Here is a 22,116-nt window from a genome sequence, read left to right on the forward strand (position 1 = left end):
GCACAAGCTGGCCTTCATTAATGCAATCACACGTTTTACATACCGTGTGAAAATGGGTCAACAACCAAGCTTTCAATGTTAACGTGTTTTGAAGAAAAAATTATTATATGGAATAAACTCTTGACAGACGGAGGACGGTCGGATCTGGTGGCAGACTTAAAAATATATAGTTAGGAATAGCTGATTTGTGCAGCTGTGAGCATAGGTTCATTAGATCACTTATCATGCTTGAGCAATGAAAAGGGAATATCTAGCTGTCTATGACAAGGGTGTCCGTAGTGCAGCCCACAAAAAACATTACCTGGCCTTTGGTTGGATGAACCTTGCATTTTTTTCTTTTACCTGATGGTGGCACCAGACTGCAGTAACGCAGTTAGCTAAACTACATATTGTACAAGAGAGATGTTCCTTATACTTACTGTACTTTCTAGACTGTACCTGGGAATTAAATAAGTGCATGATACTGTATATGATAAAACCATACTATATTATGTAAAATATGATATATAAAATATAGAAAAGGCTGTAATTTGTACACCTTTGACCCAAATTGGATGCCAATATCCTCAAACTAAATCACTTTGAGTTTATATTCATTAAACTCTAATATACTGCACTATTCATGCTTATGACTTATATACAAGATCTGTACATTTTTATGTCCTCAGGTATTTTACTGAGGTCAAATCTTATCTAAGTCCTCTCTGAAAAAAGTTTGGACACAACTGATTTATACTATATATATATATATATATATATATATATATACAGTAGGTACAGATCAACAGATAAAGCAGAAGCTATAATATATCTATAATATTCACTGATACACTTTTTGTCATTATATTAAACTAATGAACAGAAAAGCTTTTTCTTTCTCCTTCTTCAATCTCATTTTCTCCCTCTTTTCTTCTCACATGGCTGGATACGTGTTCTCAAAATATTATCCCAGCATGCTTTGCTCTGACAGCTCACCCTGTCTGTTCATGACGTCTCACAGCTGGCTGCGTCCTCCCAGAGACACGTGTCCTCTCTTGTCCTCCCTAGTTCCTCTCTCGAGGCACTCTGACCGTCCTCGTCACTTTTAGCAAACTCTGTTTGTTCTTCTCTGCTGAAACTAACTGAACATCTTAACAGTGCAAATGTGTGAGACTGTATACTGTGTAGTAATTATCATAGGTTTATTTTCTGACACTGAATTGAGAAACCTATTCAGTGTGAATCTGTCAGAGATTTCACAGAACATTTTATTTAGCTCGGTGTATGTTTCTGCAAACAGGACTGGCTTTTAACTTCTGTCACACCTGAAATTTACAGGTATTTGGGGTGTAAAATCTTGACAGCTGCTTCTCCCAGGGCTGGAACAGTGGTTATAAAGTTTTAAAAGAGAGGTTCGGATCTTTGGATAAATAAGGAATCACCCAAGATTTATTTTTGGTATCTTTTGGCTTTCCACATCCACATGCTACTCTCATGCTCTGCACACTCTCCTCTGACATCACTCTCCATTCCCATCACTGTCCACGTCTACGTTGTCACCACTCTCATGTTCCGCCCACTCTCCTCTCACATCACTCTCATGCTCCGCCCACTGTCCTCTCTCATGTTCCACCCACTCTCCTCTCACATCACTCTCATGCTCCGCCCACTGTCCTCTCTCATGTTCCACCCACTCTCCTCTCACATCGCTCTCATGCCCCGCCCACTGTCCACTCAGATTATTCTCCTCATCCACATGCCACATTTATTCATGCCCACTCTCCTCTCACATTACTGTCCTCTCTCATGCTCTTCTTACCTCTCTTCTTACCTCTCACATGCTCCGCCAACTATCATTTTATATCTCTCCACCACCACCTTCTTATCTCTCATGCCTCACCTAATCTACATCACTCTTCACGTCTATCTTCTCACCACTCTCCTACTCAGCCCACTCTCCTCTCATATCACTCTCCACCTCCACCTTTTCACCTCGTCACTCCCCACATTCACCTTCTTGCCACTCTCATGCTCCGCCGGATCTCCTTTCACATCCCACTCCACATCCACCTTCTCGCCACTCTCATGCTCTGCCCATTCTCCTTTCACATCACTCTCCACATCCATCTTATCTCTCTCATGCCTCACCCACTCTCTATAATCACTCTCCTCTTCCACTTTATCACTCTTTCATGCTCTGCCTGCTCTCCTCCCCATTACTCACCACATCCACCTTCTTACCTCTCTCATGCTCCGCCCACCTTCCTCCCCATCACTTACCACATCCACCTTCTTACCTCTCATGCTCCGCCCACTGTCCTCCCCATCACTCACCACATCCACCTTCTTACCTCTCTCATGCTCCGCCCACTCTCTTCTCACATTGCTCAGCATACAGTACAGTGACTCGGTATGAAGTCAGATTCAAACCAACCACCTTAGACTTGAGAGGCCAGGACTCAACACCAATAAATCCCACACAGAGCAGCCAGGCTTGGCGTGCCTTTGTCTTTTAAAAGCACACCCACAAAAAAAAAGAAAGTAAAGTATAAAAAAAGACTAGAATTATTTATCCAATTGGATTACAGCCTCAGATTTTTATCATGTTAATCAGCTCAGTTTATATCTCTGAGTCTATTGCTTTGTTTCACCTCTAGGCGCATAAACAGACTTTTTAGCTCTTTTTTAATTTAAATTTCAATTAAAAATTATGTTACACAAGAACATATTAATTCAGATCATAGATTTTTTAATGTGAGATTAGAACCTTCATCGTGATGTTACGTGTATGTGTGTTTTGGGGTCAACACTTTACACCACACGTCAGCATTGTCTCCTGAGCACAGATGTGCATAAACAAGAACTTTGCTTTCCACAGCATGAGTGTGCTAATGTGCTAAAGGCCCCCACAATGTGATAAACACACACACACACACACACACACACACACACACACACAAACACATGGAGATACACAAGTACAAACAATTGAATAGCACCAATGAGAATTTTAGGTATTTTTCCTGTGGGAGAAAGCTGAAGAAAAAAAAATCTGATAAACAAACAGTGATAGAACAAAACAAAAGCTGCAATCCTCCAGAGTAAACATCGACAATCAATTACTGCATGAGTCATAAAAATACAAGCCACAAAAAGTATAAGCCAAAAATCCCAAGTATTAGCATTCTGTTCTCTACTATATAGCTCTGTAACTTAACAATCATAATTAAGTAATCATAAATATATGCATTAGATTTTTTTTTTTTTTTTGTTAGGATAGCACATAATTCTCATTATGTTCTGATATTATTGAATTATTACGTTTCCCAAATAACAAACCCTAGGAAAGTAAACCAATAAAATCTGGAAAATCTAAAAAGGTTATGAGTTTAATTTAAATAAAATCTAACATTACTCCATTTTTGGTTGTTTTTACAAATTACAAAGCAGTTTTTAATTCAATTCAATTCTATTCAAGTTTATTTGTATAGCGCTTTTTACAATGGACATTGTCTCAAAGCAGCTTTACAGAACATAAACATAGAACAGAAGATAAACATAAGGAGTAATATAAAGAATTAATATAATAAAAATTCAATATATATATATATATATAGTTCACAGTGTGTATGTATGTATGTATGTATGTATGTATGTATGTATGTATGTATATGTATTTATCCCCAATGAGCAAGTCTGAGGTGACTCAGGCAGCAGTGGCAAGGAAAAACTCCCTTAGATTGGAAAAGGAAGAAACCTTGAGAGGAACCAGACTCAAAGGGGAACCCATCCTCATATAGGTGACACTGGGGGGTGTGATTATAAATATACAGTCAGGCAAGTGTTGTATTGGTGTAGGGATCACATGGAGTTCAGATCTCCTCTTAGTACCACAGAGTCCAACTGGAGCTGGTAGATCTGTAGATGTCTCAGGATTCTCACAGAGTCGGCTTCATCTCAGCGGAGGTCCAAAAACTTCATCGCACGAAGACAATCGGAGCTGGTACAATGTCTGGGTGTCTCGGCATGGGTAGAAAAAAAGTGCAGAGCAGTGCAGATGGATTAACATATCTGCTGTTCATAATATTTGTAAGTCTGATGTAATAGAGCACAATATTATGGGATGTATTATGTGTACGCCTGACTAATGTCATTTTTAATGACATAATTTTATCTAGCAACAGAACAGTTGTTTTAATCTGGAACCTAGAAAAAATCTAAAATACAGTAGATAAAAATCGATTCAGGTAGAAATATAATTAATTAATCATTCTATATTTGGATTTATCCATGAATGTAGATCTTTTGTAGAATGTAAAAATGTAGATTATATTATTGTATAATTTTTTTTTTCGTGATGTATTTGAGCAAAGAAGAACAAATAAAATAATTTTTCTAACAGGAATTCAGGACATGTTGAGCAAATTCTTTAGATAAAAGCTTTAATTTATTTTTTATTTTTGCATTTTTCTCCTATGACTTACGTTTTTATCTCAGTTTCACACACCTGAGCAATTGAGGCTTAACAACCTTGCTCAGGGGCCTAGTGGTTGCAGTGGAATTCAAAATAACAACCTTCTAATTGGAAGCCCAACACTTTAACCATTAGGCTACCACATCCTACAATACCAGTTTACATTTACAGCATATGCCAGACACCCGCCACCATAGTGACTTGCATTTCATCTTTTTTTTTGAACAACTGAGCAGTTAAAGGGTTAAGGGCTTCACTCAAGGGCCCAGCAGTGGCAGCTTGGTGGACCTGGGATTCAAACTCACAACCTTCCTATCAGTGGTGCAACACCTTAACCACAAATCTATCATTATGATGCTGGACTGTGCTGTCATATTCCATGTAACCCTGTATGGCCAAAAGTATGTATGTGCTTCCTTTCCAACTCGTGCCACAAAATTTAAAGCAGACAATTGTACAGAACATATCTGTATGCTGTGTCTTTACAGTTTACCTTCACTGGAAGTAAGAGATGCAAAGAGTGTTCCAGCATGACAATGCTTCTGTGCACAAAGCCCCTGAGCTCCATGAAGCCATGGTGTGAAGGTTAAGGTTGGAGTGGAAGAACTAGAGTGTCCTGCACAGAGCCCTGACTCAACCCAACCAAACACATTTGGGATGAACTGGAACACTGACTGAACTCTAGCTCAGTGAGATCATGATCTTGTAGCTCAATGATCACAAATACTCATAGTCCTGCTCCAGTGGAAAGCTAGTGGAAAAGAGTTCCCAGAGTTGAGTGAATCTCAACATTGTCCCTAGTGTGTCAGCGAATGTGTTTGTGATTGTGCCTCATAATGAGTTAGCACCCCTGGGATAGACCTCAGGTTCCTTGTAGACACTGTAGTATAAACACTACAGAAAATGCATGGGTAAATGTTGATCTCCTGCATTTTTACACAGGTGTAAAAGACAAAACCCAGAAAAAATACAACAGTTCTGTGGACAGAAACATCTTCTTGATGAGAATGTGCAGCATGGCTCAGACTGACAGGATAGCTATAGTAGCTCTTCTATAGTAGACTAAATTATATCTTGATTGAAATTTCTTGTTTCATAATAATTATTTTTGTTTGATATTTAACAATTTCAATTACTTTAATAACAGATAACAGCTAAAAAAAAGATGCTGGTGGCTTAATGGTTAGTATGGTAGTCTCATACCTCCAAGGTTGGTGGTTGTGGGGTTTGCATGTTTTCCCCGTACCCCAGGGGTTTACTCCCCTTTGCCAAAGACATGTGTAGAAGGCTGATTGGCATCTCTACATTGTCTGTAATGTGCAAATGGGTGTTTGTGTGTGTGTCCTGAGATAGACTGGCATCCTGTACAGGGTGTACCCTACCATGTGACCAGAGTCTCCTGTGATATGCTTCAGGTTGCCTGCAACCCAGTAGAATGGAATGGATGGAGGGTTTTGTATGGAAAAATCTACACTGTGTAGTGTTCAAAAGCTTCTGACTTCAGCAGAGTATGGCATATGATAATATAATTATTTAAAATTTATTTAGCACTGAATATTGTAATATCATCCCAAGATTGTTTATGAACCCTGCCTTGATATCAGTAAAGGTTTTCACTAGATTTCCTTTCTCACAGCACAGTCATACTTATACAGTGTCACAATCCAATCTCTTATTTATTGGTCATTCCTTTTGAGTGGAGGCATTCTGGGACTTGCATAGCATTTACTCAGTGCTTTAGAAAACACACACACAGAGAGAGAAAGATAGAGAAAGAAAGAGAGAGAGAGAGAGAGAGAGAGAGAGAGAGAGAGAGAGAGTAAATAATGCTGCATAGCATCCATTCAGTCCAAAAGTTTGTTAAATAAAGCAGAATAAAGAGTCATCAAGGCAACCTAGTGTGCTTTTTGCTGGATGTAACCTTTCACTATATAAAACTCTAAAGAATAAAAAAAAATACAAAATAGGAAAAAAGGAAAAGAAAAAAAAAGACATTTCTGTGTATTCTTTTGTCCTGGTAGGCATCAGCCAGTGCTGTTCCAAGGTAACCTTTCTCTAATTGGTATTTCTATGCCTATTTTATTGGCCTTGGGCACAGCGGGGTTGTCTGTGACAATGTTGCTGTTTAAGCTACCGCCAGTTTTTCCTGCTGAGAATCAAATAAATAAATTAATAAATTAAAAGATTGGTTTTCTTCCCTTATTTCAATTGTATTGCATTTTAAATATCATCTGAGAAGCTCGAGAAGCACTGTAAACATCAGTATTATCATCAGTATTATCCATACATCTAATATTATAAATGTAAAAGAAAGGAAAAAAAAAGAAACAACAACAACAAAATTACAAGTGTGCTAGCTTTGAAGTGGACAGTGTTCTGGACCCTGTTTTGAGTATACGGCTCTGTCCGTGGTGCTGAACCCCCATGCCTTGCTAGCCGCTACACCTCCTTTAGAGTGTGGAAATGTCCATGGTTCTGAAAGACAGCTACACAACAGTCCTGATGTACTGTATGTGGTATTTGCAGATTTTAAATAAAAGATAACTGTATTAATCTCAGGTACAAAAAAGAAAAAAATCACTGCTAGAGCAGCAAATAGATATAGTCAGATTAACAAATATTTATGTATATCAAATTATAATGGAGATTTTAAAAGAATAAATAATCTAAGTTCAAAGTGCAAACTTTCTGCTTTAATACATTGTGAAGGGTGTTTCACTTTGTATATGTGCACCCACTCCCCCTCACTCCCCCAGGCTTTACTTAAAATAGCAAAATCAATTGGACAATTTAAGACGACCATAAATAAAATGGTCATTTTTACTACTTGGTTGCAAAGTCTTTGCATTTGTTTCCATATCTGTTCCGATTTATGGCATTGGGCATACAGTCGTATAAAGAATGATTAACAAAATTGCTTTGAAGTCTATAAAAAAAAAATACTTCACCAAGTCAGGGACTAAGAGCGCTAAACAATCACCTAAACTATTTACATTTTAATTTATTTGTAAAAAACTTTTAACAAATGACATAAATAAATACTGTAAAGTGTAAAATTAGATTACTATTTATTGCCAACATCTATCCCTAATGAGCAAGACTGAGGCAATGATGGTGAGGAAAATCTCCCTGAGATGATATGAGGAAGTAGCCTTGAGAGGGACCAGACTCAGAAGGGAACCACATCCTATTTTTGGGTGATAATGGACAGTAAATAATGTAAATGTAAGTAATGTCCCTTCTGCAACAGTTTATAGTTGAGTGGAATTGTGCAACAAAGAGCTACTGAGGAACTAATAGTTCAGCGTCATTTCCGTGTTTAATACAGACTTAACACTAATTCCTTCTTGCAAATATTTTCAAATGTTTACTGATAAAGACCTTAGCACAAATCTGACCAACACAATGGCATTTCAAAGATGGTGCGATAATCTCAAAGTATTTCCATTCACAATAATACCATGGGTCATGTGCTGTCCATGCAGATCTATGTATCAGAATGCAACACCAAGTGATGAGTGTCAGGATAGACATAGCAAAGTGTGAAAAAAAAAAACACAAGTAAAGATTTTGTCTCTTTTTTATCTCTTCTTTAAATGTTAATTAAATTCATTCATGCAGATGAGTTAGGTGTTTAATCATTGTTTGAATCAGCCAGTGACTCAGATGTTCAGACTTCAATAAAGTTCATTCATGGAAACAAGTTGTGTAGCTGCATTCCGGTTGTGCCAGGACTGAGGTGCGGTAGTCCAGCCTTAAGAAATGATACAGGTCTGAAGCTGAGCATCCAGTGTGTATAGATGAAACTTTTGGAAGTTTTAAAGGAGAAATCTACATGAGTGTGTCACTGTGGCACAGAACAGATGATTCTTCCCCTCAGCTGCAAGCAGTGACAGATGATTAGATTTGAGAGTTAGCCAAAGAGATCACAAGAACCAAATGTAGGAAAACATATCAATGACTAAATAAATCTGGAACTCATAGACATCATTTCCTGCTGAAGATACCAGGGCTTTACTGCAGTTTCTCCAGTACCTGCGTTTCTTGGGCATTTTGCTTTCAGCAGGTGTACATCTTGCTCAGTTGGAATCAGGTCAGGTGGCTGACATTTGGAGAAGTGCGGAACATTCGACTTTACCTTAAAAAAGTCTTGGATTGCTTTCAAGTATAATTACACAAGCGTTTTGTTCCAGGTTATTACACAGACATGCAATTGGATAAAGATCTGGAAACCTGTAGGCCACGGAAACACCTTTAACACTTCCTCATGTTGCACTTCAAGAATGTGTGCATTATAGTGCATTATATTGCTGAAAGAGTCTATTAGCATAAGAGGATATGAGAGGGTCAGTCTGAACTCCAAATAAATGCTTAGACACAGGGTTATCTGGTGGAACATTACCAAGAGCATCACAGTGCTCATGTGATCAGACCAGGTGACCTTCTTTTATTGCACCGAGGTATAGTTCTGATACTTGCATTTCTCCCACAACTAATATAATAATCATCTAATATATTCTAGACCTTGTGCCATTGTTCTGAGATAAACCGTGTTATTGTTTTTATCTGTGATTGGTCATAATAGTTTGGCTCATTTGTACAGAACCTCTTCAGTTGCTTAGGACTATTAATTAGTACTTTGCTACATAAGACAAAATATAACCTGATGTACAATCATGTGCAGGTTATTAGAATAAGATGCCTTTATTTTTTGTCACATATACATTACAGCACAGTAAAATTCTTTCTTCGGATATCCCAACTTTGGAGGTTCGATTCTGAGCGCAGGTTTACAGCGCCCCTGAAGCAGAGAGGGTTAGGTGGAAGCTTGGTAATGCTGTGGCTTGAACCCCGGTCTACAACCCAGAGTCTTAACCCCTTGAGCCACCACTGACCCAATAAGGATGCAGCAGAAGAACCAGACCAGAAGAACAAGACAGAGTAGATAAGCGCACCATGCTAAGAGGGAAGGACCTGAGATTTCCTTATGCACTGAAGAAGATGGAGCCTGTACATCCTCAAAGTAGTCTGTAGATTACAGGTGTCCTGCCCTGTGAATGAAGGTTTTAATTTCACCTGTTTCATTCCAGCTGCTCTTAGCTTTCAACAAACTCAAGTGTGACTTCTACTTGGTTTCGTTTGAATGAAATCCTGCGCACATCCCAGCACTTTTCAGATAAGCTTGGATACTCCTCCTGCAGAGCATCGATTTCAGCAAGGAGTCGGTTAGGGATTCAGACATGATCACTAAGATCTTGGCAGCTTTTCTCCTTTCAATCTTCTCAAAACCAATATACAATATACAATATGTTCTACTTGTTATGTAGTGATATTTATTATGTCTTTATGGGCAATCCTGAGAAATTATGGCATTGATGCTGTTGCATGCTTTTAACAAGTTGGTTCATAATCCTGATGATGAGCATTAGATCAAATTCATCACTGCATCATCTGAACATGTGCTTCTGTGGAAGGTGAAAAAAAGACAAGATCTTGAATATTTCTTTTTTTTCCTTTCTTTCTTTTCATTTTCTATACGGTAAACACCGGTATTTATGAACCTTGGTAAGCAATTAAGTTAGCATTGTCTAATAATAGTGTCTGTTTTCGTTAGTTTTTTTTTATATAAAATAAATTATAAAGTCATTAGTCCTGTCTGATAAATTTGTTCTACTTTCATATTTCTTTTTACGTTTGAACATCTGAAATGATGTTAGCTGTAAATGTCAGATGCCAGGACGGAAAGTGAGAGATGGAGAAAGAATTTGCACTTTTAGGATGTCTCAACATGCCAAAGTCTTATACATGAGACATGCCGACTCTTATTTTCACTGTGCAGCCAAACAGAAATGATTTCTTTGTTCTGAATAATCACAAGTGTGATATGTGTTCACACCGAGTCGAGTTTTTTTTGGCTTCTAGCATACAGATCATTGCATAATTAAATATACTGCAGTCTATAATGTTCTACAATACACTCAGTAGTGATGAGGAAGGCTGTAAAATATCAAGAAAAGCTGTTCTGATTAAGATGAATATCACTGTGTAGGTTGTATGAGTGACACATAATGGGTCAGCATACTGACGAGCGCAGTGTGTGATCTCTGAGGTCAGTCGAGCTCACACTGGGGCGTGTGGGCGCAAATGAATACAGAAGGAGCTCGGTTAACGTAATACTCGTATTTCTCCCGCTGTTAAACGGTAGATCTTGTATGTATTAGATCATTAGTCCACTTCTCTGTGTATTCTTACTGCTTGCTAATTCTTACCGTTGTTCTGTGAGTCTGAGAGACCCTCATAACTGCTACATAATGCAGAGTTTCAATGCAAATCCCAATGTGCTCCATGCCTCTGTCGTCATGGAGATATGAAGGCATTTCACGGGGTGCTGTTTCTGCTTGACAGTTGCGTGAAGAGGGGAAAGGCTTGTCTTTTATAACTCTTTATACCTGTGATCAATGAGTGGAGTAAAAACGAACTGTAAACACGAACAAGTTGATGTGGCTGTGACGGGGTTTGGTAGCTCAGTGGTTAAGGTGTTGGGCTACTGATCGGAAGGTCATGGGTTCAAGCCCCAGGTCCACCAAGCTGCCACTGCTGTCCCTGAGCAAGGCCCTTAACCCTCAGTTGCTCAGTTGTAAGTCACTCTGGATAAGGGTGTCTGGTAAATGTAAATGTAGATAAGTTTGGAACAAATATACTTGTACGCATAACAATCATGGCGTGGTTTGGCTTTTAGCTTTTTTGATGTCTGAGATCTTCAGAGTCTAGACACTTCTCCCTCCCAGGATAGTGAAATCAATGAGTCAATAAAACAAAAATAAAGTGGCCTAAAAAGTTATTACATAAAAAAATGTAATAACTTACTTAAAAGTTTTTACCAGGCTTACCAGGGGCGTCACTAGGCCCTTTTTCTTCTGCCCAGCCCCCCCTAAAAAATTATTTGATTAATAAAGTGCTTTCTCAGTCTCTCCAGCTCTCAACTTTGCCAAATATGATTCATTTCTACAACAAGCCTTTTCCATCTAAATCTACTAGATCTACATACATTTTTTCACATATCGATGCTATTGGTCAGTCCCCATGTGGGTCTGTTATTTTTACAAGTTATTAACCAATCTAAAGTCTTGAAAATAGCTTGAGAGCAAATCTCATAACTCCATTGGACACTTCAACTGTCCACCTCTTCCTCACTCCGTGTGAGAGCTTCGCGGCATATTTCTCCTTAATAAGAGTCGCAACGAATCAACACGTCTTCTGAGGTAAATGTCTTCAAAACACTGGGCTCAAAGAAAAAAAAAATCTTGACCCCCGCTAGTTCTGGTGCTCATCTGAGGACAGGAATTTAGCGCAAGACAATCCACTGCAACGCGGACTAAACCCTGTGCACTGCAGATAAGGTACGGCGTTTTTTTAATTTCCTGAAAAATAACGGTTTTGGAGATACGAGGATTCCGCCTGACAGCGACGATATGCTATGCTTTGAGTGTTGGGAAAAATGATCTGGTATAAATATTTTGGGAAGTGAGCTCAGTGGTTAAGGTGTTGGACTAATGATTGGAAGGTTCTGAGCTTGAATCCCAGGTATGCTGAGCTACTGCTGCTGAGCTCTTGAGCAAGGCCCTTAACCCTCTGTTGCATTATAAATAGAGATAAACGTAAGTCACTCTTGATAAGGACGTGTGCTCTAAATGTCATTTGTGAATCAGAAAAAAACATTCTCACCTTCTTTAGTAGAGAAACAAGACCGTGTTTTTTGATGTAATTTTTTTACAAGCTATTTCAAGCTTGTAATTGTCGTGTTCTTTCGTGTTCTAAGCAACAGATGCAACTAAACAATTTTACTGTGCAGGGTGTAAAAAAATAACACCTTACGTATTGAGTGCACACAAGACAGCAAAACACAGACTGTAGTCAAGATTATGAAAGGCAAAGAACAGAAACAAAAAAACAGACATGCCGTCAACAGAAGCACAACAACAAGGTAAGAAAAACTAGCTAACAAAAAAAATGTAGCTGATTAGAGGAAACAGGTGCAAGGGCTCAGTGAGACGTGTCCACAAGGTCATGTGACATGAACTCCTATGAAATGTTTATTTCTAGAAAGTTCTGTCAGTAGAATAATGTTCGATATACACTTGAAAAAGGACATTTAATTAATTACTTTCAGTAAGTGTCCCGAACAGGGTTATAGAATAGAATAGAAGAATAGAACAGAGGCATAGAAGCCTTTATTATCAATACATATACATTACAGCACAGTGGAATTCTTTTTTCTTCACATACCCCAACTGAGGAGGTTGGGGTCAGAGTGCAGGGGCAGCTATGATACAGCACCTATGATAGAGCAGGAAGGGTTGAAGCTTGGCTGTGCTGGGCCATGAACCTCGGTCCTCCGATCAACAACCCAGAGCCTTAACCAGTTGAGCCACCACTGGTGGATCCAGAGACTTTCCTGGCTCTGGGTGTGAGGTGTAAATGCACTTTGGAATGGCATTTATACAGCAAACATGCACACACACACACACACACACACACACACACACACACACTTTCACAGTAAGTCAGTGTCACCAGTCAAAAAAAAAGGAAGTGGGAGGAAACTTGAGGAAAGCCCCGGGGTGGCAGAAGAAGGTGAATAAGTGAAACTCTAGAGGTAAACTGGGGGAACTGCAGCTCCAGGCATACAACTAGTTAGAAATATAAAGTTGTGTATAATTGCTCACTAAAACATCTTGGTAGTGTCAAGGTTTAACATTTATTTTTACTGAAAAGAAATAAAAAAAAAACTCAGTGATGTGACAGAGTCGAATAAATTAGAACTGAATTCTTTTTTTTTTTTTTTCTACAGGACTCCAGGTTAAGCATTAAACCCTTGGAGACTGGAACACTATATGAAATGGAGACGATAACAATACACAAATACAACACACGTCTTTTAACGCCTATTTGTGACTTCCAGGGTATAATGTCACACTTCCCATACAGTATAATATTATATCTGTAACCCTGCAGAATTCAGACGGCGTGAAAGTTGCTGCAGCATCGCTCCACTCGAGTCGAGGACAGAGTCAGGATAAAAGTGCTGAGGCACCGCTTCCTCGCACGTCTACTGCTTCTGAGAGCTTAATTCACCTTTAGGGAACGGGGAGGAAATGTCAGAGATCAGAGCGAGGTTAATCCCTCACTGATGGATGATTTTTGCACACGCATACACCGCAGTCTGATATACACACACACACACACACACACACACACATTCTCACACATATCGACAGGTAGTCATGGGGCCACACAGCTGTAAATGAAGATATCCATTTCTCTTTTTAACACACACAAACACACACACACACACACACACACACACATATCTCAGATGCTCCAAACTCAACTGCATCCATATTCATTAAAACTAAATATCACCTGCAGACACATAAATGAGCAGTGAATGACTCTAATGAACAGCATGCAGCCTTCCCTGGTGGTGTTGCAAACCAGTGGGATGGTGTGAATACCTTAGGAACTGTTCTGTGAATATCCACACACACACACACACACACACACACACACACACACACACACAGAGGAACAAACAGAGGCACCCCACAAGGCACAACTTTCCTTTCTTCTCTCTCTCTCTCTCTCTCTCTCTCTCTCTTTCTCTCTCCCAGTCTTTGTGTCTCTCCTGCATTTTTCTCCCAACTGTAAATGTTAAGCAAGCCGCAGGGAACAAGTGGGCGAGAAACAACAACCGAGGTGTTTCATGGAGGAGCTCTAAATCACTGGAACGGTGAGATCAGCTCAATATGTTCCTATATCTTGCTGCTAATCCGTCTAGGGTTTCTTTTATATCAGCTTCTTATCGCTGTACTAGTACTAGTCAGTAGCTTTCATTTGCTAATAGTTTTATTATAAACAGTTTCCTGTGGGTTATCTGAGTTTTATTTACTGTCTGATGTATCTGCAACTTCCAGCTAAACCGTGAGGGTGAAGTAAACGCTGATGTGTGCTTCCTCCAAGACACGAACACGACATGCTGCTCATTAGTGCTGCGTCGTTCGGGAAAGAAACAGTGTTTTTAAATGTATCTTTGAATCATTTCTGTTCACTGAGTCATATTTTTCGTTCACTTAAGCTATTAGTGCAGTAAAGTGCAGGCTGTGATGGAGCCTATCAATGGATGGACCTATTTTTAGTGATAGTGATAGTGAAGTGACATACAGCTAAGTACGGTGACCCATACTCAGAATTCATTCTCTGCATTTAACGCATGCAAAGTGCACACACACAGTAGTGAACACACACACCATGAACACACGCCCGGAGCAGTGGGCAGCCATTTATGCTGCGGCGCCCGGGGAGCAGTTGAGGGGGGTTCAGTGCCTTGCTCAAGGGCACCTCAGTCGGGGTATTGCCGGCCCGAGACTCGAACCCACAACCTTAGGGCTGTGGGTCAAACTCTCTAACCATTAGGCCACGACTTCCCTATTGAATGTTGTACTCCTCTTACTGAGCGACACTCGGGGTTGAGTCTGAATCTTTGAGCTACTGAATCTGTACAAACTGGGTTGTGTTGTTCAGTATAAACCGAAGGAAATAGTTCCTGAACAAACTGAATGATGACCTGCTGATACACTGACTTTTAATAAATCAAACTTGTCTGTTGAAACCTTGGTATTTTTTTGATGAATCATGAGTCAATAAATGATACAATGATTCAAATAAATGATGCAAACCTCACTTGCTTGATGTAATGATAGATTATATGATTGATTATACACACAAATATGTATCATTACATCATGCAAGTGAGGTTTGCATCATTTATTTGAATCATTGTATCATTTATGATATAACGAATCACTGAATTACTGAATGAATCTTTTTGGTAAAAGGAATCGAAAGATATCTGTCACGGGGATGAATCACAGGATGAAGTTACCAGCACTGCTGCTCATGCTGTTAACCGTCTTCCAAATACCTTACATGATCTTGCCCGTGATTGGCTCACTCTGATTGGCTCACTGAGATTAGCAGGAAAGAGCCAACTTTGCTCTCTTGGATACAACATGGACATGGCTACAGAATCATCAAGATCAGTGTTGGTGATATCCTGAGCACTTTTCTTTAGTGACACTCAGGATTCATAGTCACAGTACCTTCTTAGACCCTGACATGTCTGTAAATCCCACAATGTCTCCAGCTAAAGAACGTCATTTCTCGTTCCTTATGGATGCCTGTGGATGTTGTCCAGCACTTTCACACTCTTTATCTCTTTTGCTTTACCTTTAAACAAAGAAATCATTTCTCGGCTGTCTTCTGTCTCCTCAGTCAAGCATTGATTTTGGTGCCAGATGACTCTACCAGATGCTGCACAAGCATTTCACTGGATTTCTTTCTATCCCTTAAGGAAATGACCTTTAAATACTCTTTGTCAAACGCAGACATGTTTTTAGGGTTGCTGCTGTGTTTCCTTCACTAAACTTGTACATTTTGTCTGAATTCCTCTATAAACAAAACCTGCTGTTTGGCCTTTTCTTACAGAAATCTAACACATCCATCAATATTAAGTTTCTTTTTATTTCTTACATCCCTGGAATCACAAAAGACAGATGAGATTTATGCTCTTGATAGTGTTTGAGTAGATAAACTCTACTGAGCTCCACAGTGTCAACTATCTGCTAGTGAAATTAACCAACTGACCAAATTAACCAACCAATCAGTGCTTCCAGAATCCATGCAAATGCCACACCTACTAAAGTGGTAGTACATACATACATAATAATCTAAATCAAATGTTTAAAGATTTAATCTGTGTTTTGTTTCCTGGATGATAAACATTTTTTATGTTCTTTTTGAGTCTTGTGTTTGTCCTGAGCAGTTAAGCCACCCACTGTTCTTCAGTAAAATCCTCCTGGTCCTGCATTTGCTTTGTTTTTCCAGCATCATCTGCATATTTGACCCCTTTTCAACAGAGTCAGCATGTTGCTGAGATCTATCTTTTCACACTGAGGATGGCTGATGGACTCGTACACAACTGTTACAAATGTTGTAAACAGGGGCGTGTAAACTTTTGAACAGGATGAGCAGTGCTTATTATTATTATTATTTTTTTGGTATTACTTTTTTCTACTGGGAAACATTTAAATTTTATATATATATATATATATATATATATATATATATATATATATATATATATATATATATATATACATATATAAATAATTCTTTAGCAAACATCACAATTTTCAACAATTAATCATCCTGTACAAAAGTTTACACCCCCACCCCTGGCTCTAACATTTGTCAGACGCACTTATCCAGAGTGACGTACATTTTATCTCATTTTATACAACTGAGTAATTGAGAGCTGAAGGCCTTGTTTAGGGGCCCAGCGGTGGCAGTTTGGTTGGGACCTGGTGGAGCTCGTAACCTTCAGATCATAAGTACCTTAGCCACCAGGCTACCACGTCCCACATTTTAATGTATTGTATAAAGATGGGGTGTACGATGTTTGAAAGCCAATGTTGACATATGAAATCACCTAAACAAACACGCCCCTAACCCTAATGTGTGTCACCCCTGTTTTGATAGCTCCGCCCCACACATACATACGTAACCCAGGCAACTATTATGGCGGAACCTGCTGGGGAAGCTGGCCGAGGGGATATTTTTATCAGTAAATGAACTCAATGAGTAATACTATGGTAATACAGATGTGTTTTTGTAGTACTGTGTGTTGTACCATGAAAGGTTTAGCTCCGTTTCACGCGGAAGACGTTCAGTTCTCTCCAGCACTGGAAAGCTGATCCTATATTAACACGGGTCCTACTTCTTACCTTATCGTAAGCCTTTTTTTCGCTTTTTGTTTTTATCCTCCATGTCAATGTTTCAATCGCTTTCTGCTAATGTCAGACATGTGTACTGAACACTCTCTCCGCCGCATATTGACAAGACACGCCCCTTTCTGCTCATTGGCTACACGTTTGTTTTGTTTGTCGGCCCAACTCAGTTTTCAGAAGCATTTTTCAAACATCGTGCACCGCACCTTTAATGTGGAATGTGAATGAGCTGGAGGATTTTTTGTTCAGAGATAATTAGGAATGGCTAATCGGTGCTATTGTTAGCATTGACACTTTGGATTAAGCCTCTGGGTAGCTGTGTGTTGTCTTTAATCTGCTGCTTCACTAGGATGTCTTAATGCTCAATAAAAATAGTGAGATTTTAATAATAAGCAATTAATGATTTGTTTACAAAATAATCTTATTTAAATTCACTAATTACTGAGTAAATCAAGTGCAGCTCTGTGAAAGCTTATCTGTTTCTAACTTAATATCTCTAGCTTAACCTGTAACTTGTCCCTTCTCCAAGAACTTACAGTATATGCACAAAGTATGGAATTTGGGACACGCTATCCTGCTTCAGTGGACATTTACTTACCAGAATAGCTATTTATCACAGTATGTGAGTCCAAGCTTAAACTTAACTAGGGAATGATATTTTAGAAAGCGTGATCCTGAAAGTAATTTATAAATAACCATAGCGTTTCTTTCACGTCACATTGTATTGTAATTGTCCTTATTTTGAAAATAGTCATGGAGGCACTGTAGTAACTGTAGTACAATAATTTGCACATAAATAACTAAATAAATAAATAAATAAATAAAGCATGTTTAAAATTGCCAAAAGTTAAACTCTTTGCCATCGAGTATTTAAAAGTAAAATGAAAAAAGTGCTATTTATCAAATCGTTCATTAGACGATTCCGACTCTGTTAAAGAAAGAGACAAATCAATAAAGCAAAATATACAGCTCATGAGGCTTAACAGAGGTTTCTTTTTAATAAGAGCATTTAAAATGAAAGTTGAAGCTGTAATGTAGCACTAATTTGACAATTTATACTGTAATAAAAGCCTTAGGCCCATTAGTGCTGTGTTCCCATACTACAGACGCACATAATGCCCATTTTCATTTATTAAAAATACATCTCGACATGGCCAAATAAGTAGAAATACTGTATAATTATGTACAGAGAGCGCTGTGAGAGAGCTGATGGCATTTTTATTTTCTTAATTATTAAGCAAATTGCAATGCAAACAATGCAGTTAGAATCCAGGCTGTTGAATTAGGCACGGGAGACAAACGAACGAGATACGGAATCGTTTTGTCCTGACACGAAATATGGATCACGTTGCATTAAAAATTCATCTTTTAGAGTGTTTCAGAAGGCCAGTTTCCACCAGCAAACAATGTTTACATCTCACCCAAAGCTACATCTCCAAACAGCAGGATAATGGCATGGCCTAGAGTTGGCAGCCAAGAACTAAATGTGCAATGAAAGTGAAGTGAGACGAGGATGTTGGCTATTGTTTGAACGCTGGAATCTGACAGGTCATCTTTGTATTTAAAATTGAATGTTCCATCTGTATCACGACCGTAGGTTCATATTATCCCCGCCATTCTACCGTACCAGTTTCTATAGTAACAGCTAATTACGTAGAAGATGCTCCATGTAATTTAAGACTGATAATAAACGTTTTTTTTTTTGTTTTTTTTTATAATGAAATTTTTTTTTAAATAATTTATATATATAAAATGTTGTTTGTAGCAGAAGTTTCAGAAAAGGACTGTTTATCATGGCCATAATGTTAGTGAAAACAGTAAGAACATAATATTAGTGAGAACTATAAACTGTTAAAATATGCTGCATTTCTTATGGTAATAAATAGAACCTTCTACAGTAATCATTAGCCTATCATTGCTTTCTAATAGGAATAACACACACCAGCTCCTCTACACTCCCTACACACACACACACACACACCTCCTTCAAGTATTGATTCGTTTCAATTAAAATTTATTAGTATAGCACTTTTAACAATGGACATTGTCTTATAGCGGCTTTACAGAATATAAGAAACATAATACAAATACAAAATAAAAAAACATTCATTCATTCATTCATTCATTCATTCATTCATTCATTCATTCATTTTCTACCGCTTATCCGAACTACCTCGGGTCACGGGGAACCTGTGCCTATCTCAGGCGTCATCGGGCATCAAGGCAGGATACACCCTGGACGGAGTGCCAACCCATCGCAGGGCACACACACACACTCTCATTCACTCACGCAATCACACACTAGGGACAATTTTTCCAGAGATGCCAATCAACCTATCCTGCATGTCTTTGGACCGGGGGGAGGAAACCGGAGTACCCGGAGGAAACCCCCGAGGCACGGGGAGAACATGCAAACTCCACACACACAAGGTGGAGGCGGGAATCGAACCCCGGCCCTGGAGGTGTGAGGCGAACGTGCTAACCACTAAGCCACCGTGCCCCCCCAAAGTAAAAAAACATAAAAATTCAAAAGATTGATAATAGACTTATATTTAAATGTGTTTGTATTTATCCCTATTGATCAAGCCTGAGGTGACTGAGCTGACTGTGGTGAGGAAAAACTCCTTTAGATGGAAGTGGAAGAAACCTCAAGAGGAACCAGACTCTAAAGGGGACATGTTCCATCCAGGAATCTAGATATATTACTGTATATGCAGGCGGCTGTCATGGTGATGCACCGGCTGTACAATATGTATGTGCTTTAGCACCTAATATGATTGCTATTTATTTAAAATAGTTGATGGTGGCGTGATCTTAAACAGAAAGTCTTCAGAACTGTATAAGGATATGATATGTTTACAACACATTGTCTTATGTACAGTTTAAAAGCCTGCATTTTTTTTTTCATACAATTAATCTCACACTTAGACTGTAAATAACTTGAAATGTCTAGGGTTGTTTCTTATTTGTATTGTATACTTTAAGCCTTGTGTTGCTCTTGTTTTGTAGCTCCTGTGACACCGGCATATTGTACATAAAGAGAATAGTTATACATGAAGTACTTTTCCCAACAGGGAAAGCCTGTCATCTTGCATAAGATGCATCAAATGTCAAACTCACACCGTACAAAATTATTGTATAGCAATTATAGCCTCATAAAATCATGATGTAGAAGATACAAGCTCAAGACATATTAAAAAATGCAAAAAAAAAAACAAAAAAACAAGATGAGGTTTTTTGTAGCTTAGTAGGAACCACGAATCAAATACACTTTAACCAATTAAATTTAAATTTTATTGAATTTACATGCAAAACCTTACCTATACTGATATACTTTTTCGACTGTCTGTCCGTGTCTTAAAAGGTAAAATAAAATTAAAAAAAAGTAAAAAAAGTATATATATATATATATATATATATATATATATATATATATATACGTATATATACGTATATATATATATGGCTACAATAAAAGTAGAAGTAGACTAAAAGAAGTAAACAGCAGGACTATTGTGGATAATGTGCAGATGTGTGTAATTATGAAAATTATGCAATATGTTCTATGTTATGTTCTCCTGCTGTGGTCTTTTGTGTTGTGTCTTATTTGTTATCCCGGTTGAGGGCTCAAACAGCCTGTGGGAAGAGGATCTGTGATCTAAGAAAAAACATAAAATAACCCCATAAATAATCAACCGTGAACTGAAATCTGCCATATTGGCAAACAAAGTGCCAGCGATGCCACTCACTCTGACACTGTGTATGAGATCTGTCCAAGTCAGGCATAGAGTCCAAACAATCTGCCATGTTTGTTCAAAATCAGTGTTTCTGACTCCTGACAAACCTGGCTCATCATGTTGCATGATTGAATAGCAGATGCTTTATCTTAACAATTGACAGATGATTGTATAAACCTGGCTTGTCATTCAGCAGTGGAACGTAAAGTGTGTTATTTCAGACCTTGGCTCTGTTTTAGCTTTTTTGACAGGCTCAGTAGACACCTTGTTATGTTTCAATAGAATATCAATTCCCACATTCTGCATTCGCAGTTTCATAAATGTTTTATTAATATTGTCTCCACTGACCACAACACAAAGGTCCAGTTTCAGTGTAAGAGGCTGTATTATATGATAATGAGCAGCCTCATCATCACGTCAGTCTTTGTTGCTGTTTGTTACTGTGTTACTGACTCTAAATTGCCTCGTGGTGTGAAGGTGTACTATCCAGGGTGTATTCCTCTGGCCTTGTGTTCCACCGTGACCCTGAGTAGGATAAAGCACTTACTTTTAAAGATGTATGAATGAATAAATAATGATCCTAAAGTTGCATTATATAATATAGCTGTTACCTTCATATGCAGTGTATAAATCACTAAAAATCAGCAAAGCCTTTAAGCTCCTTGCTCAAGCGTTTAAGCTTTGTGCACGTTCAGTATTTCCCCTTAACGCCTCTATAATTCCTATATATTCCAAATATATAATTGAATATTATATTATATTGTATAATATAAAATATATGAAATCTATATTTTAACAACAATATTTAAATATAATTTTAAAAAATAATAAATAAAAAATAATAAAAAAATAATATTAATATAAAAAAAATATATTTTAATAATATTTTCTATTATTTTAATATATATATATATATATATATATATATATATATATATATATATATATATATATATATATATATATATATATGTTACACAGCAATTCTGTAGAGTTGAATATTCTGGAGTTAGACATAAACCTGGGTAAGAGATTTTAGGAGATTATTTTGTTTTTATTTAGACTACATACAGAGTTTAAA

This window comes from Tachysurus vachellii, chromosome 8 (assembly GCF_030014155.1).
Source record: "Tachysurus vachellii isolate PV-2020 chromosome 8, HZAU_Pvac_v1, whole genome shotgun sequence".
Lineage (NCBI taxonomy): Eukaryota > Metazoa > Chordata > Actinopteri > Siluriformes > Bagridae > Tachysurus > Tachysurus vachellii.